This window comes from Ambystoma mexicanum, chromosome 10 (genome assembly GCF_040938575.1).
Source record: "Ambystoma mexicanum isolate Mex_15411 chromosome 10, UKY_AmexF1_1, whole genome shotgun sequence".
Taxonomy (NCBI): domain Eukaryota; kingdom Metazoa; phylum Chordata; class Amphibia; order Caudata; family Ambystomatidae; genus Ambystoma; species Ambystoma mexicanum.
This window is the reverse complement of record NC_090932.1, coordinates 528,454,266-528,477,855: the sequence shown is the minus strand read 5'-3', so window position 1 is coordinate 528,477,855 and position 23,590 is coordinate 528,454,266. Positions and strand designations below refer to the sequence as shown.

Sequence of the window (23,590 nt, the reverse complement as noted above, 5' to 3'; positions counted from 1 at the left end):
TGCTCGATAGAATCAGCTATGCCCCCTGTTGCGTAGTGACTACGCCGTTGTACGCATGCACTAGCGGGACCGAGGCTCGCGCATGCGCCATGTTAATAAAGACGGTCCTCTGGCAGTTGGCGCCGGGGACCCGAGCGTACTACACGTCTCCGGCGTGGTTCCTTCGGCGCTAGTGTGCGGCCGTGTGTGAATGCGGGTGGGGGCCCTGGCCAGCCCCCACCACTCCAACATTGGTGACGAGGACGACTCCGGAGCAGTTCTCCGCTCCGACGGCGTTGGAGGAAGAGAACGTTGCTCCGTGTCGGCACGGACTTAAACGCACGGCCGGCGGTCATCTTTATTTGCACGTGGATTGCAGCGGTTATGCGGCCCGGGACGGTGCTTGTGCGCCGGCTGCAATCCCCTGAGCATTTTGGCAAATTTTTGGGACCTTCCACAGCCCTAGCCTGCTGCAGGGCTGTGGCACAAAAAAAAAAAAAAAGAAGTAAGAGAGCACTGGTGAGGGTGCTGCACACTGATTCACACGTGGACCCATCAGACCGGGTTCCACAATTTTTCGCCTGGGTGCCGGATCACCCCGTCACCCGCAGAGGACAACAACATCCTGTGAGTACTTGACACTGCCATGGGTGAGGAAGGAGAAGAGAAGGGTGCCCTCGCCCCAGTCCCACGCAGGATGCACAGTACTCTGGCCCCCATGCCCGAATTTGACACCAAGGGCCCGCCATCCAAATTGGGGCCGAAATGGCTCCTATGGGTCAAAAAACTAGAAATGTTTTTCAGAGCCTCGGGGGGGGAAACGGATGACGAGGCGATGATCGCCATCATGGTGTACTCTGCAGGGACGGAGGACCACACAATATATGACTCTCTCAACATCCCGGTGGTCACATACGACGCCGTGAAGCAAGCTCTTCGAGACCATTTTCTTCCCACGGCAAACGTGGACTTTGACAGATTTGTCATGTGTGCCGAGAAACAGCTGGAAGAAAAATCGCTGGACCATTTCTGCGCGCGGCTGAGGCACCTAGCAAGCTCCTGCAGGTGGGTGAACGAAGAGGAGATGGTTCGCAACCAGCTGCTGCAGGGGTGCAGTTCGGGGAAGCTGAGGAGGCAAGTTTTGAGAGAGCCTGGGTTGACCCTGCAGCAGATTTTGGACACTGGGAGAGCCTATGAACTGGCAGAGGCCAGGGGGGCGAAGATGGATGCAGCCACGCACTCTGGAAAAGGGGAAGAGGCATTCGCGATCGGACGCTCTGCTCCAGGGAGGATGAGATGGACACCAAAGAGAGAAGATGGCCCTCCAGCATCGGGCAGTGCTCTGTCGTGCCCCTACTGCGGGTATGACCTGCCGTTCGTGGGGGAGTGCCCAGGCAAATCGAGGGTCTGTGGCCGGTGTGGCACACCAGGACACTATGCTAGGGTGTGCAGGGCAACCGTGCCAGCAGCAGCCTCGAGAGGACCAGCGAGAGTTGGCGGGAGCAACACCCGGAGGGTGAGGGGCGTGTCGGCTATCGAGCAAGGCATGCAGGACCTGAACATCGCAGAGGAGGACGAGGAAGAGGAAGAAATCTTCTTCATTTCAAGCATCGCCAAGGGCCCCGGAGGTAGCCGACAACCGACATGCACGGTAAACATCGGAGAAGTCCCCACCCGCTCCTCATAGATACGGGGGCATCGGTCTGTGTGCTAGCGACCGAACATTATGAAGCACTCCCAGGCCCGCCGGAATCCACAGCGCGGATATACGCATTTGGGGGAGCCTCGCCACTTTCCATCCAAGGAGTGTTTGTGGCACCGGTGTCCCACGGACAGAGCAAGATAAAAGCGAGGTTCTTCGTTACAAACGTGAGCCCGCACTCCCTCTTAAACTGTGCTGCTTCTGAAGCGCTGAACCTTGTGCACCTCACTTTTGCAGTGTATCATGCTGACCTGGAGTGCCTACTACAACGTTTTGACAAGATTTTCCAAGGCATAGGGAAGTTAAAGGCCAACCCCATACGACTGCACATTGATGGGTCGGTGAGACCAACAGCGCTGAAGCATCGCTGCATCCCGTTCCACCTGCGGGCAGAGGTGGAAAAGGAGTTGCAGACACTGGTCGACCTAGACATCATCGAGAGGGTGGAAGGCCCTACCCCTTGGGTCTCTCCGATTGTGGTGGCCCCAAAGCCCAAACAGCCGGGTGCAGTCCGCCTCTGCGTGGACATGAGGTTGCCTAACATGGCAATCAAAAGGGAATGTCACCTCACGCCCACCCTAGACGACATTGTTGGCGAGCTCCAAGGGGCGAGAGTCTTCTCGAAGCTGGACCTGAGATCTGGCTGCCACCAGCCAGAGCTCCACCCCGAGTCGAGATACATCACCACCTTTACGACTCACAAGGGGTTATACCAGAATAAGAGGCTCAGTTTCGGGGTCTCGTCCGCAGCGGAAGTCTTCCAAAATGCCATCAGCGGGGCCCTGTCGGGACTCAAGGGGGTAATCAACATGTCGGACGACATCCTGGTGTTTGCAAGGTCAGAAGCAGAGCACCTGAAGCGCCTAGAGAACACCCTCGAGAGATTGCGCAGCCTAGGACTGACCCTACACAAACAAAAGTGTGAATTCTTGAAGGACAGGCTGGAATTTTTTGGGTTTGTGTTTCACGCCGGGGGGATCTCCCTGGATCCGGAGAAGGACATTCAAGAGGCAACCCCGCCGGGGTCCCCCGCGGAAATAAGGAGCTTCCTGGGGATGGTCAATTACTGTGGACGATTTATTCACGACTTGGCAACCTTGTCAGAACCCCTGTGGGCACTCACTAGAAATGACGTGGCCTAGACCTGGACCAGGAAGGAACAGAGGGCGTTCACCGCCATCAAGAACGCCCTGTCGGGGCAAGAGACCATGGCCTATTTCAACCCGGACCGGGAGTCAGAGATCGTGGTTGACGCCAGCCCGGTAGGACTGGGAGCTGTCCTCATGCAGGCAGACCCTCAGGGGACCATGCAACCCATTGCCTACACCAGCAAGGCTCTCACTGAGACTGAGAGGCGCTATACACAAATTGAGCGTGAGGCCTTGGCCATATTATGGGGCTGCAAGCATTTTTCGGATTTACATTCTAGGGAAGCCAGTAGTTGTGACGGATCACAAGCCCCTGATCCCAATCATGTCAGGAGCATCGTCCAAGCCACCACCCCGCATAGAGAGATGGATGCTTTCGCTCATGGAGTACGGGGTCAAGTTGCTGTATCGTCCGGGCACACACAACCCTGCGGATTATCTGTCCCGTCATCCAGGAGTTGGGCGACCCAGGGACTCGCTGGAGGTAGCGGACTGCGTGGAAGCCATACACCTGGTGGTCGAATCTGCGCTACCCGTCGCCCTAGCGCACCAAGAGATTGCGGACGAATCCAATGCGGATGAAGCATTCCTGAGAATAAAAAAAGCTGTGGCCAGCGGGGAATGGCGCGAGTTCCTCATGATATCACCGGGGTCAGTGATATCTTCGTCCGACAGTGTAGATTCTGAGATCTCCCCCTCCCCCGACTCCTCACCTTCTTCTTCCTTCCAAGAACCCTTCTTTGCCTTTCTTCGTGATCGCACCTTTTTTATGTAGATAGGGACGACCCCGGGAGGAAGCCACCGTGCCCCCCCAAGGGGGGAGACCAGGGGGGCCCTCCCCCGGGATCGACCAAGAGGGGAAAAAGCCTTAGGCACAAAAAACCCCTGTGTTAACGTCGGGTGCCTTGGAGGTGTGGAACCAGGAATCCTTGAAGGGTGAGAGCTGGTGGAAAGTGTCTGGAGGCAACACGTGGAGTGAACCCCCCCAGAACACAGGCAGTCCAGTAAGCGGTCCGGGGATCTGGTACACGAGGCTAGAAGTGGAAGTAACAAAACTGTAAGCAAAGGCAGTCCAGGGGAACAGGCCAGAGTCTGGTACAGGGAAGATCACAGCAAACAATCCAGAAGGTAGGCGAGAGCAAGTCCAATGGACAAGGCAGGGAACTGGCACACGTAAGGTACTGAGCAGAGCGAGAGGAAGTAGGAAACAGAAGGACGGAGCAAGCGGAACAGACAAGAGGAGGAAAAGCGGTAAGTGAAGATGGGAAGGAGGGAGGGTAAGCAAGTTGGAAGGAGGGCAGAAGAGGCGGGCGAGTGAAACAAAGCCAAGGAAGCGAGAGAAAGGCAGATAGGACCAGCGGAAGGACGAAGGAAGAACAGAGGGGGAGCCGGACTGGGCACGAGGACCCGACCGGCGGAAAAGTGAGTAACCCAGAAAGATAGCAACAGGTAGCAAGCAACTCAGGGCTAACGGACGAAACCGGAAGCGTTGCGACACATCCGTGACCCGGAAGTGGCTGGTTAAAACACTGGGCCGCGGAGCGCCCAACCAATAGGAACAGAAGGAAAGTAAAACCAGGAAACGGGGGCGTGGCCGAAAGCTGCCGGCGAACGGGACTAAGTTCCGTGTCGCCAGCGGTTCCATAGACGCCAGGAACTCGGCGGCATGACACCAGAACAAATCCCGAAGGGATGACAGCACGCAAAAGGACCTGCAAGCACTCTGGAGGGCACGCCACAAGCTGTCGGTGGCAGAGGACGGTCTCCTGCTGAGGGGCCACCAAATCGTGATTCCAAGGGCACTGGTGGGCAAAGTGCTGCAGCTCGCCCACAAAGGGTACCAGGGGATGGCAAAGACGAAGGCATGCCTCAGGTTGAAGGTGTGGTTCCCGGACCTGGAGAGCAGGGTTGATGAATTTGTGAAGGCTTGTATCCCCTGCCAGGCAGCGAGCCCAGTGGAGAGGGGGCCACCGATTCAGGCCATGGAGAGGAGTGACCGCCCTTGGGTGACAGTGCATGCAGACTTCGGGTCCACGGGCCGGGGAATGTACTTTTTGGCAGTGATAGACCAGTGGTCGCGCTATCCAGAGGTGGAGCTGGTTGAATCCACGGCCAGTGACCACACCATTCTGGCCATGGAAAAGATGTTTGCCACCCATGGTTTCCCCCTTGAGATAGGTTCGTACAATGAAGCACCATTCCAGGGGCAGCAGTTCGTTCACTGTTGTGAGGAAAGGAGTATAAAATATCGGAAAATCACCCAACTCTGGCCCAGAGCGAATGGGGAGGTAGAACGCTTCATGTGGACGCTCAATAAAGTGTTCCGCATATCGCTGAATGGAGGGGAAGACCTCCGGCGCAACCTGTTTGACTTCCTATGCGAATACTGCACGACCCCACGAATCCACTGGGGTCGCGCCAATGGAGGCCCTCTTCAAACGGGCCCCACGAAGACTGTTACCCGAAGTTGAAGGTCGATGGCCGGGAGAGATTGACAACACCGGGTGTGAACAGAGAGGGCCGCCCAGGACGAGAGAGAGACAGTACGGCGGGGACTACCAGATAAAGTGATTGCAGTGCGGGACACCGTGCTGGTGCGGAATCGGAGGCCAGAAGGAAAGTTGTCGTTGCCGTACGAAACACAGCCGCTGGGGGTGACCCACGTCAAGGGATCCATGGTCACAGCAGCCAATGCCCGAGGGACAGTCACCAGGAATGCATCATTCTTCAAGTGCATAGAGGTGGCGCCAAACCCGGAAGAAAGCGGCATACAGGGCCCAGAACATGACACAGGATCGTCACCGAGAAAAGACGGACCGCCAGAGACTCCTGGGACACCAGAGGTGCCCACAGCTGAGGCACGCAGGTACCCGAGCCGGGCTGGGCGCAAGCCGCCGCACAGGTTCCAAGACTTTATTATGGACTCTGCCTTGTAACCAGTGACAGACTGTCAATTAAAGTTTGAAATTGTTATTGTTGATTGTACTGGTTGCTAAGGTTTCTTGTTTGGGGGGAAAAGGAGGGATGCTTTGTAGGGACTACGCCGTTGTACGCATGCACGAGCGGGACCGAGGCTAAGCATGCGCCATGTTAATAAAGACGGTCCTCCGGCAGTTGGCGCTGGGGACCTGAGCGTACTACACGTCTCCGGCGTGGTTCCTTCGGCGCGAGTGTGTGGCCGTGTGTGAATGCGGGTGGGGGCCCTGGCCAGCCCCCACCACTCAACACAACCCTCGTAGGAGAGCATGGTTTGAAATCTTTCTCATGATCTGGATCTAATGTCGAACTGTTTTTTTTTTCTAATCCTGCCTAGTTCGTGCATGGTTTCCCTGCATGTTTTTTTTCCCCTTGATACAATGTTTGTTGTGCTAAGGTCTGGTTTCACAGCTTTGTGAGGATTGCAATGTTAACTTTCTTAATTGGGATTGTCATTGGTGATGGAATCAGATTTGAGATTTTGAGTCTTTAGCTAGCGTGATCCCCTCCCTCGTATGTGTTATGCCAGAATCTGCTTTCTCATCCGTCCTACATGAAATTAAGCTCCTTTGATAATGAAATGCTGATTAAACCCGAACTCTCCTTCTGGCGTGATTTTCATTGATTGACACATTTTCGTAATCTCGCAGCAAAATTTGCAATTTTTCACCGCAAGCAGGTCAAAACAGCCCGACAATCAGTATCAGATGTGAGAGGACCAGATTGCCGGTGTAACGTCGAAAAATGCTCATCGACTTTACACCGGATCTATGCCCGGGCTTGTCACAATCATATCATGTGCTGCATCCGAGAATGAAGAGCCAGTACTACTTGCCTGTTTTGGGCGGAAGAGGAGGCGAGAGGACAGAAAGAGCGGTGCGGGAGAGGAAGAGGCGGGGACAAGAGCACGGGAGAACAGGATCCCGCGGGAAGCTCGGGCTCGACCGTTGTTTCACATCCCTGCCAGGTGTCTCAGTAATCACCCGTACGGATACGGTGTCCACCTCTCTAACCCCTTTAATGCCCCTTCTCGATCTGACGTTGCTTGACACTCGATCTGGGCGAATCTGTCTGTATTTTGGCGCCACCCGCCCCTTTCTCGGGGGCGGGTGCAGGCTGTCACTGAGATTCGGCGCTGTCTGTCAGGTAAGGGAATGAAGCGGTCTTTGTCCCACAATTAATTTGACCCCTTACATGACTGTTGCTATTTTTTTTACTTCTGGATTGTTGTTACAGTGGCATTTATCTGATGCTTAAGCAGTTCGCGTTTCAAATCGTTTGCTTCGAACTAATTGCACCTCATCTGCGAGCTCAAAGTCCCTAGCACTTAAAATACCCCAAAATAAAGCTACTAACAAGTGTAACATCAATCTGATTCTCAGCCGGCTCAAGGCAAACACTCACACATTTAAAACAAACAAGCACTTCATGGGCATGTTGAAAGATCATTGTTCATTATAATGGGGATGTTATGATCCTTAGCGAGTACTTTGTCTGCTCAGTGTCCCAACAGCTTCCAGTCAAAGAGGACTTAATGGAAGCGCCATCTCTGAAAAAGCACCACAGGTTCCTATCAGCAACCAACAAATATGAGGCAACTTCAAAGAGCACAAACAGCTGTCAGTGGGGTCCACTTAGAGGGCAGATTACACTTGAAAGATTGTCTGATGTGTGGGAAATTACAACCATGCACAATTTGACACTCTATGTACAATATTGTTTTTTTAAACAATTTAAAAAAGCTAAATCTGCATTCGCGTTAAAGAAGCCCAAAGAACACAAAGGATGCTGTCCCCTTGCGTGTCCGTGTGCTCTGCGTATTCATGGAATGTTTCCCGCTTAGTAACCCTATGTGCAAGTTGCGCCGGAACGCCCCCATGCAAAGCAAATCCAACCACAAACGGCTACATTTGCAGGCTCCTCTGCCGCAAACTCATGCACCACAGTAATCCTGCGTGGGGTCCCTCGCAACCAAGCCAGCACCCCGGCAACACTGCGTAGGTTCCCATGTAACTATTCACGGCACCCCGTCAACAATTTCTGTTCAATCCTTGAGCAATCCCCCATAAACTGCGGCTGCACCCTGCTACTCTGTGTATGTGCACCCTTAACTCCGATGGGCACCCCAACTGCGTGCACACACCCCTAAAATCCCAATTGGACCATACCTTTGCGCTGTGATTCCTATGCACGTTGGGGCCTTCCACCTGTCTTTACGTCGCAGTGTACCCGGGAGCTTTGTGTGCAAATTTCCCTGACGAGATGTCAGATCCATGAATACGCGTGGTTCCTTGTGCTGGGCGTGCGATTTCCTCGCGCTACTGTTCCCGTGACACACCCATGTTACGCCTTGTTCTTTCTCATTATGCATGTTCTTGCCCCCTACTAAATTCTTTGCGCAGGTCTGTCACACACTCTGCGAGGAGACGTGCTCCACTGCTCACAGAGGTGTGCCGGACCTGCGCGAAGTCCCCGAAAAGTCCTGCAAAGTCTATTTCCATTAATCGACGGAAGGGGTTTGCTCGCAGATTGAATTTAAAAGTCCCGATTTTCCCCGCAAAAATTGCATGATTCTGGCCCATAGTGACGTAGCGACTTTTTTTTTTTTCTTTTTTTTTTTCCGTGCAAACTGTGAATGTTAGCATGCTAAAGGTCAGGTAACCCACTAACCGATATAACGTCAAACTCTGCATACCTATCTCACCCAAAAACTCACACAACCATCTCTCGCACCGCAAGCCGCACACACTTCACAACACTGCAACAACACATAAGCCGGAGCAACAGCACACGTGGACTGACATCGATTCAATACCTGACCAAAGCTCAGCACCCGGTGTATACCGAGTTGAAGCTGCCAACAGAACACCACTCCTCTCACTATCCTATTCCCTCTTCGATTTCCTAACCCATCCCACCATATCGTTTTCAGATCCGCCAGAGCGCCTGGGGACCAATTCCGTTGGTGACGGTGCGCGGTACAAATACCTTTTAACATTTCAGAAATGTTGAATGAAATGCTTCAGGGGTTGCCTGTTAGCTAAATAATTGATTATCATTGCTGTGGTAAGGGTCTGTGGTAAATGTCAATAAGTCTGGTTCTAACTGTGACAGCGAGTCATCCGGGGCACCTCCTCGACTTCACTCGAGCACATTGCACTTGATGATTTCCTCAGGCTTGGAGTCGTCACTCACTCTCTAAGTGCAAGTTGCTAACCTGTCCAGTATTTGTTCCTTTCGCAGCAGGCTGCATTTCAAATGGACAAGCATGAAAGTGCTGGAGCAGTTCCGAGGCAGTGGGTGTTCGGTGAAGATTGACGTGTGTGCATGCCAATTGTAAAGGATGTTATACAATAGAATTTATTGTATAACATCCTTCACAGTTGAATAGATCTCACAATTTTTACCATATATTTCACTGAAGGACGACCCACATCCCTTGTCCAACAATGATGACACGCACACACGCAAACGCGCATGCGCAATGAATGTGTATTATTGTTATTGTTATTGTTATTGTTGTTTTGCATTTATATAGCGCCTTATATACCATTGGTATGGTCTGAAGGCGCTGGTAGGTTGAACGCCCTTGGGAACCGAAGTTCATATCAGTAGAGAGAGTCAAAAAGGTGCATGTGAGCACCAGGTATGTGTACAGCTCGTGCAGTATCAATGTAATAGCTGCTTTCTAGCGGTAGGTGTGGTGGTTGAGAGGTCAGGAGTATGTGTTTGTTCTGGCAGGATTAATCCAGATCGGATGTGGCTGCGTTAGGCCTGAGGAGAACGCCTCGCTGGGGGGTGTGTAGCCAGCAGTGATTATTTAGAATGATGTGGAGAGAGCGGCGAATGTTGATATGAGAACAGTTATACCGAATGGTGTCATAGTATCTCTGTGTTCTAGTTGAGTGGTGATGTAAGGAGAGAGTAAGCGTGTTGGTGAGATATGATGGGTTTCATGCCCTTTCAGAGACTTCAAATTCACAGGGAGGCTATTGGGGACACTTCTAAATTCAACTTCATAGAGAGGCTATTGGGCACATTTCTAAAATCAACTTTCAGGGAGAGGCTATTGGGCACATTTCTAAATTTAACTTTTCACAGAGAGGCTATTGAGCACAATTCTAAATGCAACATTTCACAGCTATTGGGTGCACTTCTGAATTCAACTTTCTAAATGTACTTCTAAATTCAACTTTTCACAGAGAAGCTATTGGCTACACTTCTAAATGCAACGTTCTAAATGTACTTCTAAATTCTACTTTTCACAGAGAGGCTATTGGGCACACTTCTAAATTCAACTTTTCACAGAGAGGCTATTGGGCACACTTCTATATTCTACTTTCATAGAGAGGCTATTGGGCACACTTCTGAATTCCACTTTTCACAGATAGGCTATTGGGCATACTTCTAAATTCAACTTTCCACAGAGAAGCTATTGGGTACACTTCTAAATGCAACTTTCTAAATGTACTTCTAAATTCAACTTTTCACAGAGATGCTATTGGGCACACTTCTAAATTCAACTTTTCACAGAGATGCTATTGGGCACACTTCTAAATTCAACTTTTCACAGAGAGGCTATTGGGCACACTTCTGAATTCCACTTTTCACAGATAGGCTATTGGGAATACTTCTAAATTCAACTTTCCACAAGAAGCTATTGGGTACACTTCTAAATGCAACTTTCTAAATGTACTTCTAAATTCAACTTTTCACAGAGATGCTATTGGGCACACTTCTATATTCTACTTTTCACAGAGAGGCTATTGGGCACACTTCTAAATTCAACTTTCCACAGAGAAGCTATTGGGTACACTTCTAAATGCAACTTTCTAAATGTACTTCTAAATTCAACTTTTCACAGAGATGCTATTGGGCACACTTCTATATTCTACTTTTCACAGAGAGGCTATTGGGCACACTTCTATATTCTATTTTTCACAGAGAGGCTATTGGGCACACTTCTATATTCTATTTTTCACAGAGAGGCTATTGGGCACACATCTAAATGCAACTTTCTAAATGTACTTCTAAATTCAACTTTTCACAGAGATGCTATTGGGCACACTTCTATATTCTACTTTTCACAGAGAGGGTATTGGGCACACTTCTATATTCTATTTTTCACAGAGAGGCTATTGGGCACACTTCTATATTCTATTTTTCACAGAGAGGCTATTGGGCACACATCTAAATGCAACTTTCTAAATGTACTTCTAAATTCAACTTTTCACAGAGATGCTATTGGGCACACTTCTATATTCTACTTTTCACAGAGAGGCTATTGGGCACACTTCTATATTCTATTTTTCACAGAGAGGCTATTGGGCACACTTCTATATTCTATTTTTCACAGAGAGGCTATTGGGCACACATCTAAATGCAACTTTCTAAATGTACTTCTAAATTCAACTTTTCACAGAGATGCTATTGGGCACACTTCTATATTCTACTTTTCACAGAGAGGCTATTGGGCACACTTCTATATTCTATTTTTCACAGAGAGGCTATTGGGCACACTTCTATATTCTATTTTTCACAGAGAGGCTATTGGGCACACATCTAAATGCAACTTTCTAAATTCAACTTTTCACAGAGATGCTATTGGGCACACTTCTATATTCAACTTTTCACAGAGATGCTATTGGGCACACTTCTATATTCTACTTTTCACAGAGAGGCTATTGGGCACACTTCTATATTCTATTTTTCACAGAGAGGCTATTGGGCACACATCTAAATGCAACTTTCTAAATGTACTTCTAAATTCAACTTTTCACAGAGATGCTATTGGGCACACTTCTATATTCTACTTTTCACAGAGAGGCTATTGGGCACACTTCTATATTCTACTTTTCACAGAGAGGCTATTGGGCACACTTCTATATTCTATTTTTCACAGAGAGGCTATTGGGCACACATCTAAATGCAACTTTCTAAATGTACTTCTAAATTCAACTTTTCACAGAGATGCTATTGGGCACACTTCTATATTCAACTTTTCACAGAGAGGCTATTGGGCACACTTCTATATTCTATTTTTCACAGAGAGGCTATTGGGCACACTTCTATATTCTATTTTTCACAGAGAGGCTATTGGGCACACATCTAAATGCAACTTTCTAAATGTACTTCTAAATTCAACTTTTCACAGAGATGCTATTGGGCACACTTCTATATTCTACTTTTCACAGAGAGGCTATTGGGCACACTTCTATATTCTATTTTTCACAGAGAGGCTATTGGGTACACTTCTATATTCTATTTTTCACAGAGAGGCTATTGGGCACACATCTAAATGCAACTTTCTAAATGTACTTCTAAATTCAACTTTTCACAGAGATGCTATTGGGCACACTTCTATATTCTACTTTTCACAGAGAGGCTATTGGGCACACTTCTATATTCTATTTTTCACAGAGAGGCTATTGGGCACACTTCTATATTCTATTTTTCACAGAGAGGCTATTGGGCACACATCTAAATGCAACTTTCTAAATGTACTTCTAAATTCAACTTTTCACAGAGATGCTATTGGGCACACTTCTATATTCTACTTTTCACAGAGAGGCTATTGGGCACACTTCTATATTCTATTTTTCACAGAGAGGCTATTGGGCACACTTCTATATTCTATTTTTCACAGAGAGGCTATTGGGCACACATCTAAATGCAACTTTCTAAATGTACTTCTAAATTCAACTTTTCACAGAGATGCTATTGGGCACACTTCTATATTCTACTTTTCACAGAGAGGCTATTGGGCACACTTCTATATTCTATTTTTCACAGAGAGGCTATTGGGCACACTTCTATATTCTATTTTTCACAGAGAGGCTATTGGGCACACATCTAAATGCAACTTTCTAAATGTACTTCTAAATTCAACTTTTCACAGAGATGCTATTGGGCACACTTCTATATTCTACTTTTCACAGAGAGGCTATTGGGCACACTTCTATATTCTACTTTTCACAGAGAGGCTATTGGGCACACTTCTATATTCTATTTTTCACAGAGAGGCTATTGGGCACACATCTAAATGCAACTTTCTAAATGTACTTCTAAATTCAACTTTTCACAGAGATGCTATTGGGCACACTTCTATATTCAACTTTTCACAGAGAGGCTATTGGGCACACTTCTATATTCTATTTTTCACAGAGAGGCTATTGGGCACACTTCTATATTCTATTTTTCACAGAGAGGCTATTGGGCACACATCTAAATGCAACTTTCTAAATGTACTTCTAAATTCAACTTTTCACAGAGATGCTATTGGGCACACTTCTATATTCTACTTTTCACAGAGAGGCTATTGGGCACACTTCTATATTCTATTTTTCACAGAGAGGCTATTGGGCACACTTCTATATTCTATTTTTCACAGAGAGGCTATTGGGCACACATCTAAATGCAACTTTCTAAATGTACTTCTAAATTCAACTTTTCACAGAGATGCTATTGGGCACACTTCTATATTCTACTTTTCACAGAGAGGCTATTGGGCACACTTCTATATTCTATTTTTCACAGAGAGGCTATTGGGCACACTTCTATATTCTATTTTTCACAGAGAGGCTATTGGGCACACATCTAAATGCAACTTTCTAAATGTACTTCTAAATTCAACTTTTCACAGAGATGCTATTGGGCACACTTCTATATTCTACTTTTCACAGAGAGGCTATTGGGCACACTTCTATATTCTATTTTTCACAGAGAGGCTATTGGGCACACTTCTATATTCTATTTTTCACAGAGAGGCTATTGGGCACACATCTAAATGCAACTTTCTAAATGTACTTCTAAATTCAACTTTTCACAGAGATGCTATTGGGCACACTTCTATATTCTACTTTTCACAGAGAGGCTATTGGGCACACTTCTATATTCTATTTTTCACAGAGAGGCTATTGGGCACACTTCTATATTCTATTTTTCACAGAGAGGCTATTGGGCACACATCTAAATGCAACTTTCTAAATGTACTTCTAAATTCAACTTTTCACAGAGATGCTATTGGGCACACTTCTATATTCTACTTTTCACAGAGAGGCTATTGGGCACACTTCTATATTCTATTTTTCACAGAGAGGCTATTGGGCACACTTCTATATTCTATTTTTCACAGAGAGGCTATTGGGCACACATCTAAATGCAACTTTCTAAATGTACTTCTAAATTCAACTTTTCACAGAGATGCTATTGGGCACACTTCTATATTCAACTTTTCACAGAGAGGCTATTGGGCACACTTCTATATTCTATTTTTCACAGAGAGGCTATTGGGCACACTTCTATATTCTATTTTTCACAGAGAGGCTATTGGGCACACATCTAAATGCAACTTTCTAAATGTACTTCTAAATTCAACTTTTCACAGAGATGCTATTGGGCACACTTCTATATTCTACTTTTCACAGAGAGGCTATTGGGCACACTTCTATATTCTACTTTTCACAGAGAGGCTATTGGGCACACTTCTATATTCTATTTTTCACAGAGAGGCTATTGGGCACACATCTAAATGCAACTTTCTAAATGTACTTCTAAATTCAACTTTTCACAGAGATGCTATTGGGCACACTTCTATATTCTACTTTTCACAGAGAGGCTATTGGGCACACTTCTATATTCTATTTTTCACAGAGAGGCTATTGGGCACACTTCTATATTCTATTTTTCACAGAGAGGCTATTGGGCACACATCTAAATGCAACTTTCTAAATGTACTTCTAAATTCAACTTTTCACAGAGATGCTATTGGGCACACTTCTATATTCTACTTTTCACAGAGAGGCTATTGGGCACACTTCTATATTCTATTTTTCACAGAGAGGCTATTGGGCACACTTCTATATTCTATTTTTCACAGAGAGGCTATTGGGCACACATCTAAATGCAACTTTCTAAATGTACTTCTAAATTCAACTTTTCACAGAGATGCTATTGGGCACACTTCTATATTCTACTTTTCACAGAGAGGCTATTGGGCACACTTCTATATTCTATTTTTCACAGAGAGGCTATTGGGCACACTTCTATATTCTATTTTTCACAGAGAGGCTATTGGGCACACATCTAAATGCAACTTTCTAAATGTACTTCTAAATTCAACTTTTCACAGAGATGCTATTGGGCACACTTCTATATTCTACTTTTCACAGAGAGGCTATTGGGCACACTTCTATATTCTATTTTTCACAGAGAGGCTATTGGGCACACTTCTATATTCTATTTTTCACAGAGAGGCTATTGGGCACACATCTAAATGCAACTTTCTAAATGTACTTCTAAATTCAACTTTTCACAGAGATGCTATTGGGCACACTTCTATATTCTACTTTTCACAGAGAGGCTATTGGGCACACTTCTATATTCTACTTTTCACAGAGAGGCTATTGGGCACACTTCTATATTCTATTTTTCACAGAGAGGCTATTGGGCACACATCTAAATGCAACTTTCTAAATGTACTTCTAAATTCAACTTTTCACAGAGATGCTATTGGGCACACTTCTATATTCTACTTTTCACAGAGAGGCTATTGGGCACACTTCTATATTCTATTTTTCACAGAGAGGCTATTGGGCACACTTCTATATTCTATTTTTCACAGAGAGGCTATTAGAGATGTCATCTAAGTGCGGCATATGCTAACAATCACATTACTGCCTAGAAGTGGCGCAGTCTAATCAGTGTGGTTCATCAGTGTGGTTCTCTAGGGCAATGGTGCTGGTTAACATTAGACTGCAGGCTATTGAAAGGTAAGTGAGAGTGGCAGGAGCTTTCCGGAGTAGAGTAATTGCTCTACCCCCCACCCAAGCCAGCACTTACAGTTTTGTCGGTGTCTGGTGGCTTCCTTGGCTTCCCCTGCGGACACCTGCTGACACTTCCTGGAGCCGCCCTTGGCCTTGGGGCCCTTAGCCGCTGGGGCTGCCGGGCAGAGGGCTGCCCTGGGGGGACCAGTGATGAAGGGCTCACGGCCCAATGAGAGCGGCGGTGGGCGGGTTGGGAGGCGGGAGGGGAGCGGGAAGCAGGAAGAGGGTGCGGGGTGGGAGAGGGACGCTCGGAGGGCCTGGGGGCCCAGTTGGCGCCCGGAAATCGGCGGCATGCCCGGATGGGCCTCCTTACCTCGCGTCGGCAGCCTGCAATGAATGATTACAGAGATATGCTGGCATATATATTGGGCTAACTGAACAGGCAGTATCAATCGTGCTTTACAGGACAATGCGGCATACATTGGGCACAGCCAGCATGAAAATGTGTTGCGTCAGGGACCATGCTGGCTTACACTGTGGACACATTGGTCATTTAAATTAGTTGTTGTACAATGTTCTTGTGTGCTGTTGGTGATATGGAATGTTCATGTTACCCTTTAGAACCCATTGTAAACTATATGGCTTTTTAGTCCGTTTTTCTAGTGTAAAATGCAACCCCATATTTAAAAAAAAAAAAAAATTCTGGGGGACCCCGCAAACCCTCACTAGATACTTAAAGCTACCTCGCTACGCTCTGTCGCTCCCACTATTTCAGGAAAATATTAACACCTACACTGAAAGAAATCACAAGCCACTGACCTTTCATCATTTATGATGGCGGGGCCCCTTTAGATACTCATTTCCCCCCCGACACCCAAAGATCTCTTTGGGACTGGATGGCACATTACTGCCTGTGATGCTATTGTGTCAAAGGTCACACAATATTGCTTTCTAATGTGATACTGCTTTCGTTGAGGTCCTTGAATTTGGCTCGCCGGCCCACTTGGTGACGAATTGTGAATGCTTCGGCCTCGCATTCAAAAAGGTTGGACAAACCTGCCTTACTCCCTATGCTCTCCTGGCCCCTTCACACACCTGAACCTTGACAGTCTTCGCCACAGCAGGGACCCCTCATACTCCACTGAGCACTTCTAGGTCCCACCCGGTTTCCTTGTAAGAAACACCATCCCTCATTAATTGGTCAGAGCCATATGTTTAGAGATCGTTTAACTGCCAAAATGTTTAGAAATCCCAACACTCATATTGCTCTCCTTTAATCATCCTCTGTTATGTATTCATCCGCAAACGTCAAAACATGACAAGTTATGGGGCTTATAAGACCCTTTGGTGGATACACTTTGTAGTTGCCAGTAATCATCTAGCTGCAGTCACTTCAATTGAATCCAAACATTGGCAAAGGCAACAGATTCAGCGTTTGTGTAGGCATAGGACAAGCATTTGCAAGGCAATGTCTGGTACTTCTCACCATAAGATGCAGTAACTGGAACATGGTGTGCTTATCTAGGCCTATGAGTGTCTGCGTGTGCCTATCTAATACATATCAACAAGCCAAAACTGTTCACTTTGACTATTTATTTAGGCTGGACCTCAGTGCACGTGACTTAAATAAATTCAGTGGTTGAAGGCACACTTATTTAAGAAATGTTTATTGCACCCGCTGCAATTAAGCTATTAACTAATAACTCTCAGCAAACTACTCGGGATAACACTGATAGGCCATGGTTTGATATTACTGCTTTATAGAGCTTGCTCATACATCACAGGAAGGTGTGTTTTGGGTGGGAGTGTTGATCTGGTAGTAGGTGGAAGTGGCCATGGGGACCAAAATTGCTGTGGGCAGTCAATGGGTTTGTACACACAACCACACACTCAAATTGTGTGTGTCTACTTGCATGTCCTCTTCTTCCTAGCTTTACTCGAGTGCAATACTTTTGGCTTACGAGCACCACCTAATGGCCAAAACGGATTGAGGTAATACTCCAGATAAGTGTTGTACCAGGCCCTTTTACGCATTCAAATCTTGTAAATACGACTGCTTTTTTCTTTTCCTTTGTACATTTATGCAAAGATTTAGAGCAGAGGGCAGTTTAAAGATCAGGTTAATTGACAGAAACCAGAACGCTTCTTTGGATTTTGATCAACATATATGTAATTGCAAGCCATGGAGAAAAAACCTCTAAAACTGAAATTTCTTCTCTGGAGCCTTTCAGCAAGAACCTGCACAGTGATATAATGAATGGTTTATTTCTGTTCAGCTTCTGTTGTGTTTTGTGTGCTCATGGAGCAAACCAAAGCATTGTGCATATTTATTTTCCTAGCATTTTAGGATCATGTAATTAATAAGATGGAAAACTAAGTTACAATTGAGAATGATCTTTTGCAACAAACTACACCCCCCACTGCAGTGAAAGCAAACCGGTATTGCACAAAAGTATGTTTCAGAGTTCCTGTGCTGTACATTTATCATCAAGATGCGTCCCTATGGTGTGTTCATAACATTCATTGTGTAGGAGGAGGTTTTCCACAAATGTAATGCATTGTTTGAAACCAGACCTCTTTGCAGAAAAACCTTTTTAGTTTGTAATGGGTCCTATTCATTTTCAAGGTTTGTCATGTTTTGGTTGCCTGTTGCATACTTTTTACACTCTTGCGGAGGCAAATCATTTTTACAATTATAATTTAATGTGTACTCTAATAATAAATGCAGTGTGTACAATGAGGGAGGAGTATGCACAGTCTAGTTTACATCCATTCAAACTTAACTTGCAGCTAATGGGGTACATTACTATAAATGGTCAGTGGCAGCTCCATGATGAGTGATTGCCATTACACAAATAGCAGGTGTTACAGGCTCTCATATCTTCAAGACTACAATTAAAACCTCCAAAATCTGACTGTCCAGTGTGCAAGTGCTGTTCAAGTAATTGTAAGTTCCATTTGTAATTGAAATAGAAACTCAGCAAAACCTGTCCCTGTAGTGATAATCCGGATAGGTATGTAACTTTTTCATGTAGCTGTTCATGCATGGTTCGTCCAACTTCTAGGCAATGTGATTATTGTACCTCAATCGATAGTTGGTGTACTACCCTCTGAAGGATTTTCGCCAGTAAGATGGCTCAGCCGGTTGAGCGCTCGCTGCTGCGATCTGTGCGTGATCTGCATTTCACAAGATTGAATCCCGCAAGGCTAACTCAGCCGTTCATCCTTTCAAGGTCAATAAATGAGTACCAACTTCGGTTTGGTGGTAATCATTAACTCTGTCTAGCCAAAATTTGACCATGAGATAAGGTATAGAATTTACTATTGAGCTCGTACCGCTCTGCGCTGTTCATGTTTGCTTTACTGCGTAGATGGCCAGGTTTTTGCGTTTTAAAAAATCTAAATATATACAGCAGAGATCAAATGGCCAATCCTTGGAGAAATAATGAAAGGCGCATTCTGTCACGATGCAGAAAGCTGCCGTATGGCCATGATTTGCATACAGTTTTTGAACACGTTGGCTGGATTTCACATAATTTCTACTCTCCTGCAAAGGAGAAAACACATTTTTACTTAATTGAAATCACATTTACTAGTTTAAAAATGGAGACTAAAATACTCACACCTCAAAATCTTATCTGGAGCACTGACTACGGTACAAGCAGCTCTGTGGTTAGGTGTCTGGTCTTCGCCCCTCTGTTCAGTTGCTGTTCTGGTGAGTCACTCTTCTCTGGTCCTTGGGTGTTTTAGTAGCTGCTCATTTGGTCCACCCCATGACTGATCTATGACTCCTTGGTGAGTGGCTGTCAAAAACAAACTGAAGGAAAAGGCTTCCATTTTCTGTGTGCTGTTTCACTTTAAAGTGCATTTTGAAAGACTTTCCTTTCCACACGTGCATGGTGTCCATGCATTCAAGTTAACAATAGCCACTTCAAAATCACTACCTCCCACCCTAACTGAAAGTGCATCACGGCACAAACCTGTGCACTGAAAAAACACAGGTTACAAAATGGAACATACATCATTTGTATGCCTGCATATGCACTGAATTTGCCTAAACAGCAATGTTCTCACCACAGGTACACTGACACAACTCCTAACACTCCATAAGCACCACTCTCACAGACCCACAGGCACCCACACAAACAAGCATCTTACCTGGAGTGCTCATTAACCATTGCACAAGGCGGCCCACAAAATATAGTGCACCAATGGTGAAATTCTAGATGGGGTCTTTAGAGTCCACTAACGAAGGAGCAAGAGTGTACACTATTCCTACGCATTAAATCTGTCCCATTTGAAGGGTATTGTTTTTTTTTTAAAATAGTGTGATTTAGTTCACACTGTTTGAAATAAGGACTTCAATTTTTGCAGTTAGAGTGGGATTAAATAATTGACCAGGATCACACACTTTGGCTAAACAGTGAATCAGGGATTTTAACCAGCTCAGCATATTTGACCACATAGCTTCACGTGGTACAAATATTTGTTTCAGATTTCAAGTCCTACAATAATACTGTCTTAAAGAGTTTACTTAAAAACGCACATTTCATAGTAAATAACGCATAAATTCCTATAGCAACATGTTATGCCAAAAGGATATAATTGTGGCTTTAATTTTCACCTCCGCTTGTGAGATAATGCGAACCTGAAAAGTCTATTTAACGCCACTGTACTTTGTGTGATTTAAGACATGCAATGAAAGAAGTTGTGTAATAAACTCAGCTAGGTATTCTATTCATCATTTGTATTTCAATGCGCTTTGTGTTTGGAACGCCCTCTGTGACCGCAGTCCATGTGCAGGAGGATCTAAGAGTTTGTATTACAGATGCTTGTGTGCATTTGTGCCGGGTCAGGAGGCGGGTAGGCTGGCTATGCTCTAGTAAGCAGCCCGTAGGCCAGGCACGTGTGGGGGGATGGGGGGGGTTCTGTCAGTGTTTTAGGATAGGGTCCTAGTGCTGAAGATTCAATGTGTGCCCAGCTAAACAGATTTGGCTTTGTCGGTTGTTGCTGTGTACTAATGGCAGGGGTGTTGGAGGTACGTCGGGGGTTTCAGTGTGGACAGCTGTGTGTGCTGCTAGGCGGGAATAGCATAGCCATGGCTGCATTCTAGGGTGCATGGATGGGTGGCTGTGCCTGTGGCCAGTGTCCATAAGGTATATGTACTGTGAGCTTGGCTGTAGTTCGGCAGCTTTCTTCTTCTTTCTGGTCCAGTGCGATTGGCTGGTGTCACTATTTGTCTCCCTGGAGCGAAGTCTGAGCAGTGGGAGAGGGCCCCGAGGGATGGCGGGCCGGGGTTGAGGGAGGGCGATAGTTTGATACAGTGTGTCCCTGTGAAGTCTGCCGGCATCCGGGGGGTGCCAGTGTGGAGGGGTGTTGTGTGTGGGAAGGAAGATTTTGTCATAGTGTGCTGCTGCAGACGCTGCCGTTATCCATGCGGTATTGGCGGATACAAGTGTTGTTGTGTTTAGGTCCACACCTATGTGTGCCTGTCAAGGGTGTAGAGTGGGGGAGGGTTTCAGGAGGGAGGGGAAGGAAGAGCCAGGTTTTCAGGGCCTTTCTAAATGCCAGGTGATTGTCAATATTGTAAATGTGCAGGGTTAGGGAGTTCCAGATTTTCACTGCTTGGATGGAGAAAGAGGATCTGCTGAGCCTGGAGGAGTTGTACTGTGGAACTACTGGGAGAGATGCTGTGCTTTGATGGGTGGTACTGGGTGACTTTGTCTTGAAGGAACTTCGTCTCGTGTTGTGGATGGCCTGGTGGGTGATGCACATTGCTTTAAAGGTAGCGCGTCAGCCAATAGGGAGCCAATGGAGGACTCTCACTGTAGGGCTGATGTGTTCTCTGGGAGGTAGTTTAATGAGTAGGCGGGCTGCAGCATTTTGGATTCTTTGCCGTTTCCTTAGCTGAAACGCTGGGTTAGTGACCTAAAGCATCTTAATTTTTTTGCATGTCAAGTTAATAGTTCTCAGTGGTATAAACAATCCTCTAAAGGGGTGCTTTGTGTTGCTCACTTTAACAATCCTAGATTTACAAGTTATCTGGTGCTCTGCAAGGTCTTTAAGTTGGAAATGGGCCATGGACATATGAAGGGCCCTACCACTGATGAAAGAAATGTCTGCAAGTTCGTCCACTGCGAGCTGATTCTAGATTTGGCTCTTGAGCCTTTCAACTAAAGGTATGCTCTGTAAAAGGCAAACTAACAAGTGGTATGGCGTAACAATGATTTATATTACACTTCATCTCTGTCAAGACCCCATCATGTTGCATCTCTCATTGATTACTCATTCGACCCCTTTGGGACCCAATAATTGGACCCTTCCAGTCCTCCATCCAAACACCCACCACCATTCTTCACAGTTAAGGTGATAAACTTTACACAATGTTTTTGCAGGACATTTTTATATGGTGACGTATCGGAAGACGTTTGTGCTGTGCGTGGTTCTGTATGTTATAATTTGTGCCCCTACTCTGTACCCCCACCCCTGCACCATCCACTTTCGTAGTAACATGGCAAAATACATTTTAGCAAGGACAAGTAACGTAGCACTGTTAGGCATAAAGTCACTGCCCTGTTGGATTTCTCTTCAGGTCCTGTCCTGAGATTTCCAATGCCCTATGTGCTAAAAGACAAAACAAGCCCCCCGCCCCCTCACTAATTCGCATATGTGCTGACATCACAGAAAGAAAACACATTTTGTAAAGTTATGAGTCTTTGGTACCGTAGGGCATCATTGGTAGTGACGTTAAAAGAAGATTCCATGTGTAAGCCAAGAGATGAACTGGTGTGCAGTGTATACAGTGTATACATGGTGAATCTTATGAAGTTAACTCTATACACTATAGTAAGCCAAGAGAGGATTTTTAAATTCCAACAGATGCAATAAGGCACTGTCAGATTAATCATTTGCCCAGGATCACATACGTTGTTCAAGTTGTAAAACCAGGATTTGAACCCAGCCTGTGATTTAAGAACTTGACTGTATATTTTCCCCCGCTGTTGTTCATATAAGTATTAGTTTAAGTGTGGGTTTCAAGAGATTAAGTAAATCATTTTAAAGCAATGCTTTAAAAATTAAACATCACATAAGAAACCAGCCTGACATTCTATACATTGTCATAGAAACGTGGCAAGCAAAAAGATTAAGGCAGGGTTTGAAATTGAGGGGCCTGGGCGCAATTTAGCTCCTGCTTGTAGCCCAGAAGAGCCTGGTTAGCTTGACACCAAGTGCTACCAGGATCTACTTTTGGCTCCCTAGGCCAACTGATGCCGAACAAATACACTGATATGTATTTAACTTTGCATTGTGGAGAATCTATAAATAAACATGAGGACACATCTACATGACATTTAAAGCACGAAGAGGTCATATATAATGGACACAACAATGAGTTTGTATCTTATGTGGAAGATAGATTTGCGGAACGCTATGTACTCTCTCCTTGTTCTCCAATGGTTGCTCCTGGTCACTGGTCAATGTTGGGGTTATGTGATGAATCCTGTGGAGTCCTCACTAAACCCCAGCCCAAATGTCTCCTCCCATTTAGCCGGCGCAGCTGCTGCCTGATGCTAACCCTGGGGGTGGTAACCTGAGATAGGATCACATGGGAGGAAATGGCTGTCAAGGAGAAGTTGTGACTCATATAGGAGAGATGTGGTATTCATCCTCTTTTGAGGATGAGATTCCCATAGTACCCATTTACCTAATGGCATGCTTTCAATGTACAATTCCCACTACTAGAACTACTCAAATAACAGACGACATAATTTTCGTACATTGATAGTTCAGGAAGTAAATATGATAGCCCCAAATTGTTATGATTCTGCCTTTTTTTATATAGGGGTTCTAAAAACAAAGGTAGATCACAACCTCCCACAAACTTGACAACTCTCAGTTCAAAATAAGTTCAAGTTATATCAAGTATAAAAAGAACAAAAGCATGGACTTCAGAACCCATAATGCCCGTGGTACCGAGACGAGGAAGAAGTACACAGAGTTGGTGAATATTAAAGGTACCA

At 45.9% G+C, this 23,590-nt stretch overlaps 1 protein-coding gene across 2 annotated transcripts in view; it reads left to right on the top strand.

Annotated features, from left to right (window-relative positions):
- Positions 1-6,618: 6,618 nt before the first annotated feature.
- The window catches only part of RNF168 (ring finger protein 168), a 246,835-nt gene continuing 229,863 nt past the window's right edge, over positions 6,619-23,590 (top strand). The window contains exon 1 of one of the 2 annotated variants that reach the window (XM_069618095.1): positions 6,619-6,951. The gene's annotated coding sequence lies outside the window, so the exon portion shown is untranslated. The remainder of the gene's footprint in view (positions 6,952-23,590) is intronic. The other variant, XM_069618094.1, reaches the window with a different exon arrangement.